A 17,344-nucleotide genomic window follows, 5' to 3' on the forward strand; every position below is an offset into this window, starting at 1 on the left:
TACATGAAAGCGCTCATGATTTTCAAGAGTAGATGATAGGTAATGGTAAGTTGATATAGAGTTTGGTTTTTGAATTTGAATAAGAGGCAAGTGGTGGCAATAAGAACTTGCATATTTTTGCAGTTATGAATTTTTATGACTATTGATCTTTCTTATGATTATATCATTACAATTTTTGTTTATTGTCATTTCTTGGAATGAAATCTCTGATTTTAAAGAGGAATGATCACTTTTTGTGTGGTTAGATGGCTATATCATGAGTAAAATCTTAAGTTCCAACGAGAGATGAACACTGAGGACTGTGTTCTTGTTAAGGGGGGGGAGTACATAATATCCCTCTCATAAATAACCCAATGTAAAATCACAAGTTACGAATCTGTTATTAACCAATTCTTGGTAGTTGTCAAACTGAACGAGGATGAAGGAAAACAAGATACGAGGGAGGAGTCCATTAAATGAATCTTTAACGTGTGATTCGGGGATCTGGTTTATATGAATCATTGTTCTTTGTGCAAAAGGGATATTGAAAAATGAATCGGTGGCTAATGCGAGGTTGTGAGAATTGAGCTCATAACAAACGAAGGGTACACTGACTACCTGCACATGGATAAAGGCGTAGACCACTGGTGAAAATGATGACTATACCACTAGATTGAGATACTGAAGGAAAAAAACGTGGAGTAACTACAGTGTTTGGAATTACAGGGGCTCAGAAGTGAACCTTCGCATTTGCAGTCTCAGCATTTAAATGCGTTACTGGCTCGGAATCCCCAATATGACTGATTGGTCCTTGCCTCTTTAGAATCATGCATTTCCTTGTGGTAAAGGGCATATTCCATAGCTCAAATGTCAAAAGCGCAGAGGACGGCACCTGCGAAATGAGTTACCCACTTGGCTGGTGTAACATCTCTAAAAAAAAGCTCAAGTTTGTGGCTGGTGTTACAAGACAAAGTGTGCATATGATATTTGAAGGCTTTTCAAGACATAGTCCTGACAGGTGATGGAGGCAAGGAGGCTGCCATGGAAAAGATAAGTAATTGGCTTACTTTCTTGAAGGAAAAATATATGCATGTTTATTTGGGTATCTTTTTGAAAGATTTCATACCAAACATATATAATATATACATAATAGTATGCAATGAAGAATGTGAAAAGAATCTACGGACATAAAAGCTAAGTAAATATGTAGCTTTCTCTTAGAAAGACTGCATGTGAATCTTGTGTGCTAAATGCTTTGGGATACTAGCTAATTTCCGAAGTTTCTTGTGAAATAATTATGAATTGCATACATGACAGAAATAGCTAATGAGCTAGATTCCCATCATTTTAGGGAGAGTGTGCTTCCAGGCACATAGATAAACATTACTAACTTTCTTGAAGAAAAAATATGTTTTATATACACATAAATAATGGTCATTAAGATAGTTTCTTTTAGAAAAACTGTGCATTCTTCATGTATGAAAATTATGGCTTTATGAGAGACCTCTTGAATCAAAGATAGAGATTCTTTCCTTAAAAGACACATATGAATAGTGTTCATATAAGAACAAGAATCCTTACTTGTTTCATGAAAAGATTATGTGCATTGAAGTAAAAGTAATTGTGTTAGGAAAAACACATGTTGCATGCACATAAGGGTAGCTATGGTGACATTGGAAATATGATTTGGTGTGTATGTAAAGAGTATTATGTTGACTCTCTTGAAAATAATAATCGATTTTAACTTCCTTGGAAATATTAATCTCCTGAAAAGATTGTCTTGATAGATAAGTTGGATATTGTTTCTTGATTTTTAAGCATAAAGATGAGTAGCTATAATATTTTCTTGAAAGGGAAGTGTAAGAAACTTACATATAGTAAGATAGAGAAATGGGCTTATAATGACCTCCTTTAAGAAAGAAGTATGTAAGTGTTTACATGAAATGATGGTAGAATTCTAGAGAAGGGAATAGAAAGGCTATTATGATAAGCTATTGGATGCACAAAGTATAGTCAATGTGTTATAGAGATATATTCTTTGTATGGATTGAAGAACTATTGAGTCATTTTCTTTAGGAAAATGATATGTGATTACTTTTATGCTAACATAACTATTATCTTAGTTTCTTGTTGAATGAGATGTGTATGCACACGAGATTTGTGTTAGCTTTCATTAGAAAGGATATATATTCGCATGCGGGAAAAGACTACAGGTTGTGTGAGATTGCTTTATATATTTGCATGCATCAAAAGTAATAGCTAAAGGACTAGATCTTTTGATAAAGTTTATGTAAATTTTCATGTAAGAAGATTATAACTGATGTTTTAGTTAGTCCCTTCAAAGGAATGCCTTAGTGTTTTGTCCTCTAAGAATATGTGCTTATGCGAAGGGAAATGCTAGTTAATATGATTATTTATAAATGTAATCATGATGTCAATGTTGATAATGATAACATGGGCAAGTAAAGTTGGACTACTTGCGCAAGGCATAGATTATATTTAACGTTGTGGCAGGAAAAGGATTAATGGTCCATGCAGATGAGTACGAGTTGCGGGATCGTACATTGCTAGAACAATCATGCCACAAGGAATGTTGCATGTGGTGGTATGTAAGTAAAGGGTTTCATGGAAAATGTATTGGCTTTTAGCTAGTTATATGAAAACTTAATAATAATTCATTGTAATGACTTTATAACAATGGTTAAGGAATGGAATCCCTTATAAGCCATTGAGTGAGGGGTGAAAACCCTCACGAGTGTTTAATAATAAGATTAAATGTTTTCTGGTTTTCACCCTACTGGGTTTCGAGGGTATATTGGTGTGATCGCCTTTTGTGTCATATTGATGATGATGATAATTCTTTATTTGATGTGATAATCATAATGTCCAAGTATGTGTTTAAGTAATATGGCTAAGGAAATCAGGAAATGGTTGCAAAGTCCATAAGACAATTTATGTTATTACACTACAACAGTGGTTGTTAATGGTTATGCAACTTATTGTCCTTTATTGCAATTCACTTTATGTTCTAATGAACATTATATCTAATGGTTAATAAGGAATGTGGAGTTGTGATTTGAATAATTACTTATGGTAATTTGTATAAAAAAATTCTAACTCTCTGCATTTACATGTGAGGTTACCGGGATACATTACAGTTACATTATATTAAAATCCCATAATCTTTACAACTAAAAAGTCCTTATATCAATTATATTAGTAAATTAAAAAGAAATTCCATATATTATAGAGACTATCGATATTAATCTTGCATAAAATTAAAAATAATAATATCATTAATATAATTATTTATTTTTAGTGTAAATATCATTTTAACCTATAAAAAATTAATTTTATTTATTTTAATGTATATATTTGTTTTTTATTTAATTTAATTACTCTTTGTTTGAATTTGACTTGATCTAAATATAATATTTTTATTAATAAATTTGAATTTTATATTTATGTTAATAAATTTTATTTTATTTTAAAATTTCATTATTAAAAACAACTAATGTTTAGGTTTGCAAAATAGTGATCCGTAAGTGTTTCAAAATTTGAAACCAAAATCATATTAAGTTATAATTTACTCAGTTTATTAAAATAATTAAAGCAAATAAATCATATCACACAAAGAAATAAACAAAAAATTAATTTCATCGTCTTCAAGATGGTAAAAAAAAAAGGAACATATAGAAAATTATTTTCACGCAAAAGTAAATTCATGGCACGTGATGGCTACTCCAGGCGGTGGAAAGAAAACTTCAGGTGTTAAGCAGTGGTTATTCCATATAGTGGGAATATCACTCTCATTATCCATGAAGTGTGGATAGTATTTAGGGTCTATATATAATGTTAATGGTATATACTAGTAAAACACATTATACATGGAAAATAGTATAATTTAAAATAATATTTTTAATCTATTTTATAACAAATTATCTTTTGTTATTTTAGTGTTGTTCAAAGTTTTTGTATTGAAACAAGGATTTGTTATCTAGTATATAATTAACTTTATAGAAAAAACTTTCAATTAATTTCTATTTAGATACACCTTATATTTCTTTGTAGAATTAAATAGAAATATAATTATACATATATATATATTTATATTATAGTGAAATTTTTATTTTAGCTATATAACTAATTGTTAATGGATGTCATTATAGATATTTTTTTGGAGGATGCCATGGTGAATCTCAATGAGATAAAATTTGATAATATGAAAGGTTAATTGTACAAAGAAGATCTTACAACTTATTGCATTGAGAGAGAATTATTTGGAACATAATCTGTAAGGTATTTCCATTGCCAAGAGTTGTTATTATCAGTGATTTTGAGTTTTAAATATGGTTTAAGCATGGCTTAGCTTTAATTATTTTTACCATTTCCTTGATTTTGTTAAAAAATATTTACTATTATAATATTTTCTTATTTTACCCTCACAATAATTAAGGCAATAGATATGGTATGGTTTACTTCTTTAAATTTCTCATAAACTCAAGGAAATTTTTGTGGCTTAGTTAGAATAATACACTCTTAAGAATAAATAATTGTTTCTCCACATCTTGATATTTAGTGTTTTAAAATTAAATATGATTTGTTTTAGTATATATTAAAAAACTAACTAAATATGAAAAATAACTTCTAATAAATATTATAAACAAAAATTGAATTTTAAAATTAAATATCAGGTTGAAAATCAAATTATACATTATATATGAGTGCATAACTATTATCAAAGATTGCATATGTCAATGTGTCAACTACTGAGGTATGCCTAAACTCAAACGCATAGGAAAAAGAAACTAGAGCATATGATAATTTTAGATTGAGGGTGGAGGAGGTACAAAATATAAGAAAATAGAGCATATCATCATCTTAGGTTGGTATCTAGGGATTGGGAGATATAAAATATATGGTTATCTCTATGTTACTAGTCAAAATAGACTAACCATTCACCAATATAGAGATCAAAAGATTGATCTTCTTCTATACATAAAACAAATTTGTGCATTGCCTACTATTTATATAAAGTTTTAGAATAAGAAAATAAATCATAACGATTTAACTCAAATATTAATAAGCACATTCATTCTTGATTTGAAAAATAACATGGACTTCGTTTCTTACCAAATTAAAATTCAGAATGTTAAATAGTCATGTGTTCACTATATGTTGAATAACCCATAAAGAATTGAAAAACTGATATTTTTTTTTGGCTCAACCTTTTTTTCCATGGTCCTTTAAATACCTCTCTCGTATGAAACCTAGATTCCATGAAGTAGATGATATTCGACATAACAAAATACATTTAAACAAATCTATTGCATGAAAAAATAAAATAGAGTGAAAAAGAATTATGGAATGGGAAATAAGTCTAAATAATCTATATTCTCATAAAATTAGGGTGAAGTTTTGGGTGAATTTTACCATAAATAACTACATTTAAATAAATGTGGGGCATGAAAAAAACAATAGAGAGAAAATTAATTATATAATGTGAAATAACTCTAAAAATCTATATTCTCATAAAATTATGGTGAAGTATTTGCTAAATTTTGCCATAAATAACTACATTGAAATAAATATTGGGCATTAAAAAAAAGAATAGAGTGAAAATTAATTCCATAATGTGAAATAACTCCAAATAATTTGTATTCCCCTAAAATTAGGGTGAAATATATCATGATAATTACCATTACCAAAAAAATAGGGTGAATGGGGGTGTCTGCTTTGAATTTTGCAAGGCCAATTCAAATTTTCAACTCTCCTCTAACAAAGCTCCATTGGCTATTGGTTTGAAAACTAATTTTATTTCTATAAATTGGGCAATCCATAGTCAAACCTCTCTTTGCAAATTATTCTCCCAACCAAAATAAAAAATCCCCTAATTTGGCTAGTAAATTTTTCTATCATTGTTTCAGTGACAGTTTTATTTTTTTTATTCATACACACCTCATTTATCTATAAACTTATATTGTATTACTTCAAAAAATTAGAGTTTCCAATACATAATTCATCCATTCGCTATTAACATTCTTTATGGCAAATGGGGAAACTAGATGTTTTTTACCATCTTCCTGTAGAGTAATTTTTCTAGAACTACAAAATTTTAAAATTTGCAACATATCTAAAATGTCTACTCCATAATCATAATACTAAAAATATCAAAAATCATTTAATACCTAGATTTCATAGGAAGTGATAGTTGTCATTTATTTTACACTAGATCCTTCACGAGAAAATTATGTGGTAATGCAAGGAATATAACTTTTAATTTAAGTCAAGCGAACGTCCTTCCTCTCCATTTAGAATTGAATATTAGGTTGTTCTCCTTTCACAACCCCTTACATCTATCAACTTGTTTCTCCATAAAAGTCCTGCCCATCAAAGTTTTCATCTTCCAATAGACAGTACGGTAATACTGCTTTTTTTTACCGTGCTATAGCAGAGGCAAGGGTCCATCAATGTTTTCATCTTCCAATAGATAGTAAGGTAATACTGCCTTTTTTACCGTGCTATAGCAAAGGAAAGGGTCCAGAATCCACTACGAAAATTCCTCCAAAAGTTCTCTGTCAGAGAAGGAATACCTATGTCTAGCTTCCCTTATCTCTAGGTTCTGAATTTCACTTCGAGTTTCTCGGGGGCAACCAAGCGAAATGTCTCAGCAGCCTCCTAGGACACTAAGACCTAATTATAATATGAAAATCGTCAACAAGATTAACATTTCTCAGTCGGAAACACATTGAATAATGTACGACATAGGTGAAATATGATAGTTATATTTATTTGAGGCTTTATTAAAAATTTTAAACTCAATGCAGTTTCCTGTTTCTCCATTGTTTTTCTTAATCTGTACCATATTGTATACCCATTGGGAATGTTTAAGTAGGAAAATTATTTTTTCTTTCAACGACTGGTTCAATTCTCTCCTTATATGTTGCTTCATTTTCCTTAATACATACCTCCAATGCTAAATTAATGTTCTAAAAATGTTGTTCAGGATCGATATTAATTACCTCATACTGTAAAGATGAAATGTCCATCTTGCAATTCGTAACTCCCTTGAATTTGTTCTAATGATCATAAAATTTCTCCAAAATAGCCATTTATTTTGGAATGGAATTTTCAACTTGGGGAGTCAAAATATTAGCATCTTCATCATGTTCATCTACATAAATGATTAATTCCTTAAATGTATCTTCCTAGTCAAAAATTCAATATTTTAGCCTTCATCCTCAAATATTATCCAATTGGTAACATTATCTACTATTGATGGTCTGTAAATTAGTAAAAATAGAAAACTCATTAGCAAGAAAATATCTTAGGGAATTATTTAGATGGTACATTTGAATGTAAATTAGCATGTACATGTTTTTCGTGTAAGGTATGGAAATTATGTTAAGCATTAAAATAAGAAATGGTGTTCCATACCTCATTTAAGTAATTCCTTAAATAATTTGAAACACAATGTATCAAATTCTTTACTTATTTAATTATGATGAAATTATGATTTCATAGTCATAGAAAAAAAATATTTCCTTACTTTCAAATTAATATATCTTTTAAGGTCTCGGATGAATACCCAGGTATTTGGTGATGTTTTTCATGCATTCAAACTCCAATATGAAATCTATCAGGTGCCTTCATCCATTAAGATCCTTGAGAATGCATCCTATGCATGCAACCCTATTTGTTTTGGAGTTGTTTGTTAGGTCCATATAATACTAGTGATTCCCCATTACTATTGTCATTGTAGCAGTTATTGTTATTGTTGTGCCCCTATTGTCCCCATATTTTTATTATTGTGCCCCATAGGAGCCCACTATTTTTATTGTTGTGCCCTTATATTATTATTGTTAAGTCGGCTTTGATTATATTATGAACCCTTAGACTCCTATATATAGAAATGAGATTTTGTCATTTGTATCATTGAAGAATTATTAATTTGTGTAATGTAAAGGAGATTTTCCCTTCGAAGAGGCTAATTTTGAAGGTGTTTATCTATCTTTTCTTCTATTTTGTGAGCTACTTGCATAACATTTGGTATGAGAGCCTTGGATTCTAGGGTTTCGCTACTCCAAACAGGTCATCTTGGAATTTTCTCTATGACTTTTGTTCTCCAACGTTTTAGAAGGTAAACAAAAAACCCATTTGATCTAAAACCTAGCTGAACATCCAGTCCAAAGTTTAGATCTTCTCTCGCTATCTTTTCAGAGATATGAGACAAGGAAGTTATGGTTTTTTGCACGATCCTGAATTATATCTCAAACAGGTCACGTAGGGACAATTGTCATAACTTTCTTTCTCTGCATCATATTGAAATTGCATCACACATTATAGAAAGAGGGTAGCCTTTAGTTTTCTTTGTATCGGTCTCCGATCCTAAGGTCGAAACAATGACACGTGGAACTTCATACAAGTTCACTCTACTGAACCAGTCTATAATGAGGTCATCGAGGGAGATTTGGCATAACTCTTCCTTGGAGAATCCAATCTTTATTAGACTTGTAGGGTTAGAAATATGACTCAGAGGGCTACTATAGGACGTAATTTCAGACCTTGAAGGTCTGAAATTATCGAGATACAATAGATTCAATATCGAGCTCCTACAAAGTGAAAAAAGGTGTGTAGATTTTTAACATTTTGAATAATTTTGGTTTGAAAAATTAGTTTGAAGGAATTAAAAGTGCATAGTGAAGCAATATTATCATTAATGGATGATCCAAAAAAAAGAAAATGGAAACACCTAGTAAGAAACCTGAAAGCTCTAGTGTGACTCATGAAGAAGGGGAAGAAATACAACATGATATATCAAAATTACGAGACCAAGTGAAATAAAATTCTCTTTCACAAAGAGTAATGGAAGCTAATATGGATGATATAGAAGAAAAACTTAAAGGCAACATGAAATATTTGAAGAAAAGCATGGAAGCTAAGATAGATGGTATAGAAGAAAAACTTAAAGGCAACATGGAAGATTTGAAGACAGATTTGAAAAAGTTTCTACTAGAAATCCTTACTCATCGAGAAAGGGTAGTAAAGGAAATTCATGAGGAGAACAAAAGAGAAATGTTAGTCATGATTTCATAGACTCTAACGGCGTATTGAAGACCCACCATGTTCCAAAGATTGATATGAGGAAGTTTGATGACAAGGATCTCGTAGCATGGATACTATAATGGAGAAATATTTCGATATCCATAATGTTCAAAACACACAAAAGTTATGCGTTGCAACTTTATATTTGGAACCAAATTAGTTTGTATGGTATCGATGGAATTTCTCTACTAAAAAAAATTTCATATGGGAAATTTTTATGGAAAAAATGATAGTACATTATGAAGATATAAAAAGCAACACCTTTTTTAGCCAATTGATAAATCTCAAACAAAAAGGTTCAATGATGGACCGCATTGAGGACTTCCAAAAATTGAATATAAGGTTAAAAGATATTTCAGAGGAGCATAGGATTGATGTGTTTATATGGACTTTAAAGGATAACATCCAACATGAGGTTCGCCTTTGGGAACCTGATTCATTGGACAAAGCATTCGGGTTGGCAAGAAAAATGGAAAACAAAATTATGGCCACAAGGAAGCCTACCATTCAAAACTATAAAGATGGAAGTGTTGGTGCCCCTAGCCTTCAAAAACCTACAAGGTTGACACCACAACAATTGGAAGAAAAAAGAGAAAAGGGCTTTGTTACAGTTGTGATAGAGAATACACTAAAGGTCATAAGTGTGCTGAGAAGGAATTATTTTACATAGATTGTGAATAGGAGGAAGAAAAGGAACAAGAAACATAAAAGAAGAGGATATACATGAGGAACAAACCCTAGAGAAAGAAGAAATGAATCCAACCATATCTTGTAATGCATTGGTCAGAATTACCACTCCTCAAATTATCAAGCTAGACGGACATATCAAGAAGAAAAAGGTAATAGTGTTGATTGATTCAGAAAGTACCCATAATTTTATTCATTGTAAGATAGCCAAGGAATTGAATTACTTCCTATATCCAGCACCAAAGTGTCAAGTGATGGTTGCAAGTGGAGGAACCATAAATTTCTCTCGAAAGTTCCATAATATCAAGCTATTCATGGGATAATATCTATTAAATAGCCCAATGCTTTCCATTCCAATGGGTGGTGCTGATGTTGTACTAGGAGTCCAATGGCTATAATCCTTGGGTACAATAGCTTTTACTTTTCATGAAATTTTCTTCCAAAGGAAAGGAATTTGAATTAAGTGGTATCATAAGGAAACCATGAAAGATAATCAACTCTAACAGAATGACAAAACTTCTAAAGAAAGAACAATGAGGCATAATTACACAATTATGTTCGCTATAGTTTCCCACATCGAAATCATCTACTTCTATAGATCTCCAAAAAGCCTTGGACAATCATTCCAAGGTATTTGAGACTCCCAAAGGCCTCCCACCTATTCGTGATCATGATCATGTTATTCATTTTATTCCAGCAAGTGTTCCTCCAAACACCAAGCCTTATAGATATCCCTATGCCTAAAAGAGTGAAATTGAATGTAGGGTTGTAGAAATGCTAGTGGCTGGTATAATTGAACCTAGTCAAATTTCTTTCTCTGCTCTAGGAGTATTGGTGCACAAGAAGGATGGCTCATGGTGTATGTTTCCGGATTATAGGGAGATAAACAAGATCATTATTAAACATAAATCTCCCATTCCTGTCATTGATGAATTATTCGATGAATTGCATAGATCAATTTACTTCACCAAGTTCGATTTTCGTTCAAGATATCATCAAATTAGAATGAAGATTGAAGGCATTCCAAAAGCAACATTTAGAACTCATGAGGGTCATTATGAATTTTTGGTCATGCCTTTTTGCCTTAGCAATCCACCTTATACATTTCAAGTTTTGATGAATTCCATTTTCAAAACCTTCCTCAGAAAATTTGTGTTAGTATTTTTTGATGATATACTGATCTACAACAAGTATTGGAATGATCATGTTCAGCATGTTGACACGCTGGTCAAACAATTGGAGGAGAAACAATTATATGCAAACAGCTCCAAATGTTTCTTTGGAGTACATGAGGTGGGATATCTAGGTCCTATTGTATCTCATGAAGGTGTGAAGGTAGACCCTAGAAAAATTAAAGCCATTAAGGAATGGAAAATCCCCACATCCATAAAGCATCTACAAGGATTTCTCAAGTTGACAGGTTATTATTGTAATTTTGTTAAAAATTATGGGCAAATAGCATAATATCTAACGACATTATTGAAGAAAGGTGCATTTTCATGGCTTCAGAAGTAATGAAGGCCTTTGAACATCTTAAAGAGGCAATGTACCAAGCACTAGTCTTAGCTATGTCAAACTTCACAAAAACCTTTATTGTGGAATGTGATGCCTTGGGAAATGGAATTGGTGTTGTTTAAATGCTATAAGAAAGACCCATTTCTTTCGAAAGTCATCCAATCATAGGAAAGTATTTACACAAATCTATTTATGAAAAGGAAATGTTGGCAATACTACATGCACGTAAAAAATGGTGACCCTACCTAATGGCAAGAATCTTCAAGGTAAAAACAGATCATGATAGTATTAAATATTTTTTAGAATAAAGATTATCTTAAGAAGAGTGGCAAAAATGGGTCACAAATATGTTGGGTTATGACTTCGAAATCATCTACAATAAAGGAAAGCAAAATTTTGTGGCAGAGGCACTCTCAAGAAAGGATGAGGATGTGGAAGCATTTCTTTACGTCATTTATGTTATCCAACCAAATTAGATAAATGAAGCAAGTGATGAATGGAAGAATGATGAAGAAGTGTGGGCAATCATTCAAAAGTTACAACAGGATCCAAGTACATCTGATACATTTAGCTGGAAAAAGGATTTGTTATGGTGCAAAGATCGCTTATACCTATGTAAGAATTCCCAACTCAAACAAAATATTCTTATGGAATTGAACACCTCTCCCTTAGGAGGGAACTTAGGATTTTTAAAAACTCACCACGGGGTTAAGAAGGATTTTTTCTGGGATGACCTTAAATCAGATATTCAAAATTTTGTGGCAAAATGTTTGGTTTGCCAAAAAAAAATTTGAAACAATTAAGACCCCAGTTCTATTACAACCTTTATCCATTCCAAGCCAACTTGGGATGAGGATTCAATGGATTTTATCACAGACTTACCCAAGTCAGAAGGAAAGAATGTCATCATGGTGGTAGTTGATAGACTTACAAAGTATGCACACTTTTGTGCATTTTCACACCCATTTAAAGCCAATACAGTTTCTACTACATTTATGGAAACAATTCAAAAGCTACATGGAAATCAAAATATTATTGTAAGCGACAGAGATCCCATTTTCACTACAAATTTTTGGACAGAATTATTTTCTTGGCTTGGTACTCAGTTAGGTCATAGCTCATCTTATCATCCTCAATTTAACGGGAAAACTCAGATGGTAAACAAATGTTTGGAAGGATATCTTCATTTCTTTGTATCTGATAAACAGATACAATGGGTCAAATGGTTGCCTCTAGTTGAATGGTGGTATAACACTTCCTTCCATACTACAACAAAAATGAGCCAATTTATGGCACTTTGTGGATATCATCCATAGTCCATCACATCATATTTAAGAGAAAATTCTAACGTGCAAGCAGTGGAAGATCACATCGAGCATCAAGAACAAGTTCTCCAACTCTTAAAAGATAACCTCACCTTGGCGCATAATAGAATGAAACAAAAGGTAGATCAACATCACAATGAAAGAAGTTTTGATGTAGGTGACTGGGTATTCCTACAACTACAACCATATAAACAAATGTCCCTAAAGCAAGCTAAGAAGGATAATAAATTATCACCAAAGTATTATGGTCTGTACAAGGTGTTGCAAAATATTGGTAATATGGAATACAAATTGGAGCTTCATGTAGCTTCCCGAGTGTACCCAGTTTTGCATGTTTCATGCTTAAAAAAGGTTATAGGTGACAAAATCCCAGTTCAAACAATACTACCGAATATTGATGAGGAAGGAAAAATCATATTGGAATCTAAAGTAGTTACAGAAACAAGAACTCGACAGCTATGAAATCAATCAATTTCGGAGTATGTCATCAAGTGGAAGAACTTACCTGCTAAAGTTTCCACTTGGGAGGATGATAATTTTATACAGAAGCATCCATAGCTACTCAAGTGTTGAGAACAACACTTTTTTGAAGGAGAGGGGCATGTTAGGTCCCACTAGTGATTCACCCATTACTATTGTTATTGTAGCCCTTATTGTTATTTTTGTGCCCCAGAAGCCCACTATTGTTATTGTTGTGCCCTTATATTATTATTGTTATGTCGGTTTCGATTATATTCTGACCCCTTAGACTCTTATATATAGAAAGGAGGTTTTTTCATTTGTATCATCCAAGAATTGTTCATTTGTGTAATGTAAAGGAGGTTTCCCCCTCCAAGAAGCTGATTTTGAAGGTGTTTATCTATATTTTCTTCTATTTTGTGTGTTGGTTGCATAACATTGTCAAATAATAATAACCATATATCTTTATTTATAGTTAAGTGTTTATCATTTAAAACCAAATTTATGCAATCTCCATCTAAATTCTTATAATTGATTATAGCAAACTATGTAGCATGAATAAACCCAAATTGATTACACACACCTATGAAGGTGAAGAATCAACAACAAAGTTCACAAAAAATGAATCACAACAAAATTTACTCATAGTATAATTTGAGAATATAATACACATCTTAATATCATTTAACTATGTTACTATATTCATCATGTGTCTCTCATGTGATACTTTGATTTTATTGGGCTAACCATTGTATGGTAGCTACAAACGAGATTGACCTATTGAAAAAGAATCGTTTAGTTTCTCGAACCAATTCGTAATAAGTAACAAGTTGTAAAATTCATGAATATTAAAAAGAAATACATATATGATCTTATGGATCCAAGGATAAAAACAAAGTCTAATTACTACCTCCTTTATTTCTCCTAATACTGTCAACATTTGAATGATATGATTGCATAATTTGGGTATTCTTTTATGTGGTTGAATATTTAATTTCTTACAAACTGAATAAGACATGATAGTTGATGATACCACAAAATAAACCACACAATTATGTAAATTTCCATAAAAAATTTGAATGTTAATAAAATTGGTGGAGTACTTGAACTAGACTTTCTCCAATGAATGTTTCATTTACATTCAAATGAAGAAACCTGAGCCAACCTTCCTTTATCTTTTTCTCCAGCAAATGAAGCATTATATTATTGGTTTTTAGTTCATAGTGCTTGAAGTAATTTATGCTTAAAATGAGTTAACATGGATAACTCATATAGTGAAATATTATCTCTATTTTTCTTCATGTCCTCTATTGCATCATATTCGAAATTATTAGAAATTACAATACATTTACCTATATTTAAATTGGTTTTTGTATTCGAAGAAATTTTCCATAGAGTATGAGAAGTAGAAGTGGATCCTAAGTTGGATGGAAAACCTTTTCTTTTGGCTTGAATAGTGAAAATATCCTTAGTTTCATCCACATATTCATTAATCACGCCTTTCAAGATATCCTAGATTACACTAATTGATGGTTTAGGGTTCTCTTCCTACTCATATACTTCACTATTTGATTGATTTAATTATTCCTCCTCAATCTCAACAAAATGATTACACATGTTTAAAAAGGCTTGGAAAACCCATTCTAAACTCGAAACATTATGATATCTATAAAAGTTTTATCGGCGAATTCCTTAAGAATAAGTTCATCAATAGAAGGATTTGGATTGTTGGAGGTGGTTTATTTTTTATAAAAAAATCTTCGTGGCATCTTTTATCACTCCATAATTTCCCAAGGTTGTGGAGTGAAACCCAGAGATAACCACAAAACCACTTACAACGTTGGGATCTATCCCTTGGAGTTTCAGAGAGGGATCTCTCTATCTGATTTAGATTTTTGTTTTGAGATATTAGGCTAGTTATTGAGTTCTGAGTTTGGTTTTTAAAGATTTGGTTGGAAACTATAGGGAAAGTCCATTGGACATGGAGTCATGAGTCTATGGGTGATAAAATACAAAAAGGACAGAGCATCTCTAACAGGGCGAGATAGGAAATATTTTGGATATTTAGAGAATTTATGGAGAGAATATGATGAAATTATTTAGATTCAATCAAATATAGAGCATACTAGGATGAATTCTATACTTAATATGAGAGTGAAAATGTATATACAGTTTATAAGCCAAAGAAGAGTATATTTAAACAAATTCAACTCTTTGTCTTCCTTAAACAATAAATACAGAAAGACATATGGAAAAATGAGAAAATAACAAGTTCACATGAGAAAAAACATCAGTAATTTCCTGACACGAGAATCCTGGAACAAACTCTTTGTATTAATGAAATTGATCACTTCAGTACATGCACAACTTACATCAAAGGTATGGCTTCTTGATACAAGTTCCAACCTTTGTTCACATTTATTACTACATACTTTATAGTTCCTATTGAACTATCTTGAGATTCCAAACAGGAACCCATTATAAAATAATCTCTAACAATTTCTGGAAAAAATCTAAATAATAGACTAAAGATAACATTAATGACTGGAAATCTGCAGGAAATATGGAACTGCTGGAAAATCTTCAACCTTCAAATCTGGAAATTGGTTTTTAAATGTTGATCCTCTGCCTTGGAATCTAGAAAGGTTGAAGTTGTCTTCACAAAACTTGCTATCTTCCCTCTCAAATCTAATTAACTCTGCCACTTGTATCAACTAGTTTTCCCTTTGAGTTTCATTTCTATCGTTGTTTTCCTTTCATTAACTTTTGAATACTTCATTATTGTCACAAAATATTTGGGGAAATATATATATATATATATATATATATATATATATATATATATATATAGAATAATATTTCCATATACTTTTGTTAAACCTGTAAATGAATTTCATAATTAAAATTTCAACATATTTATTTGAATGATTTAATAAACCATCTTGTTTTGAAATCCATGTGTTGTTTTTAAATCCATGACTTTTTTCTAAATCCCTATCTTGTTTTCAAATCCATGCCTTGTTTTCTCTTCCCTGGATTTTAAAAACCATGTCCTATTTTGCTTGCCCATTGATTTTAAAACCCATGTCATGTTTTTCTATGGTTTGTAAAATATTTTTTACTTTTCCCTTTTGCTCATGTAAAACCCTTTGGATAATTATTTATCGAAATTCCATTTCCCATGCATTTCTCCTCTTTAAATCATAGTAAAAATAAAACATGTCTTTCTTCTTTGTAAAATCTCGTTTTTTACTTAGCCACCTTTTACTTTCACCTGTAAACTCATCTTACCTACACCTGTAAATTCATTTCACCTGCCCTATAAATTCATTTTACACCTTAGCCTCGTTCACCTTAGTCTCCCATCCATAAATTGTTTTCATTAATGTATGTAATATTTCTTTTATATCTTTCCTTCCACAATTTAAATGAATAGGAATAATGGTTTTTCGTGGGGCTGTGGTAGGTAATAAGTAGTTTAGGGAGGGGGGTCCAAAATGTGAAAATGTGGTATTGTTGGCTGACGCATGAAGGAAAATATGGTTCCATAGTTTAAAGTTTGGGTTTTCTAAGTTATTTTAACTCATTTAAAATCAAAACTATCAGAAATAACTTTAGGGACATTTCATCTTTTAGCATTGGAAAGGGTGGATTCTGACAAATTACTCATGAAATATCAATGATTCCCTCCTAGGGACCTCTGTACAAAGATAATTTAGACTATAAGACATGGTGTATTTGTAGGCTAAATGTTATCAGGAAATTCCAAAAACAGATAACCCGATAATCATCAATTGATCACTATAATTTATAGGACCGTAACATTAGCTCCAATGGGGATGAAATCCTCCCTATGAGGTCTCAAGAACACTGTAAATTAGTAGCCTTATCCATTGGGTTATTCCAAAACCTGCAACATGTTCTTCCCTGAAACCACTACCACTAAAAACCTACTCGTAATTTGTTCCAATCCTCAAACTGAACCAAATCCATTCTTCCAACTAGAATTTGAACTATATAGTGCAAACTAAAACTCTGTTGCAAACTTTAAAACCAAATCAGAAATTTGACAACACATCACCAAAGTCTTAGGGCCTTCTCCTCGAGCTTCAAACTTTGATGATGGTTGTCGACACATGTTGAAAGTATATACATTAGGTGATCTCTTCTCTCCAATGTATCCAATCAATCAAATGGCTACTTGAATGAGTTATGCACATACTTCTCATGAGCAGGTAGAAAATATATGAGACTGGCAACCCAAACTGCCACTG

This window comes from Pinus tabuliformis, chromosome 3_2, assembly GCF_031772625.1.
Source record: "Pinus tabuliformis cultivar Carrire ecotype Pingquan chromosome 3_2, CPIR1, whole genome shotgun sequence".
Taxonomy (NCBI): Eukaryota; Viridiplantae; Streptophyta; class Pinopsida; order Pinales; family Pinaceae; genus Pinus; species Pinus tabuliformis.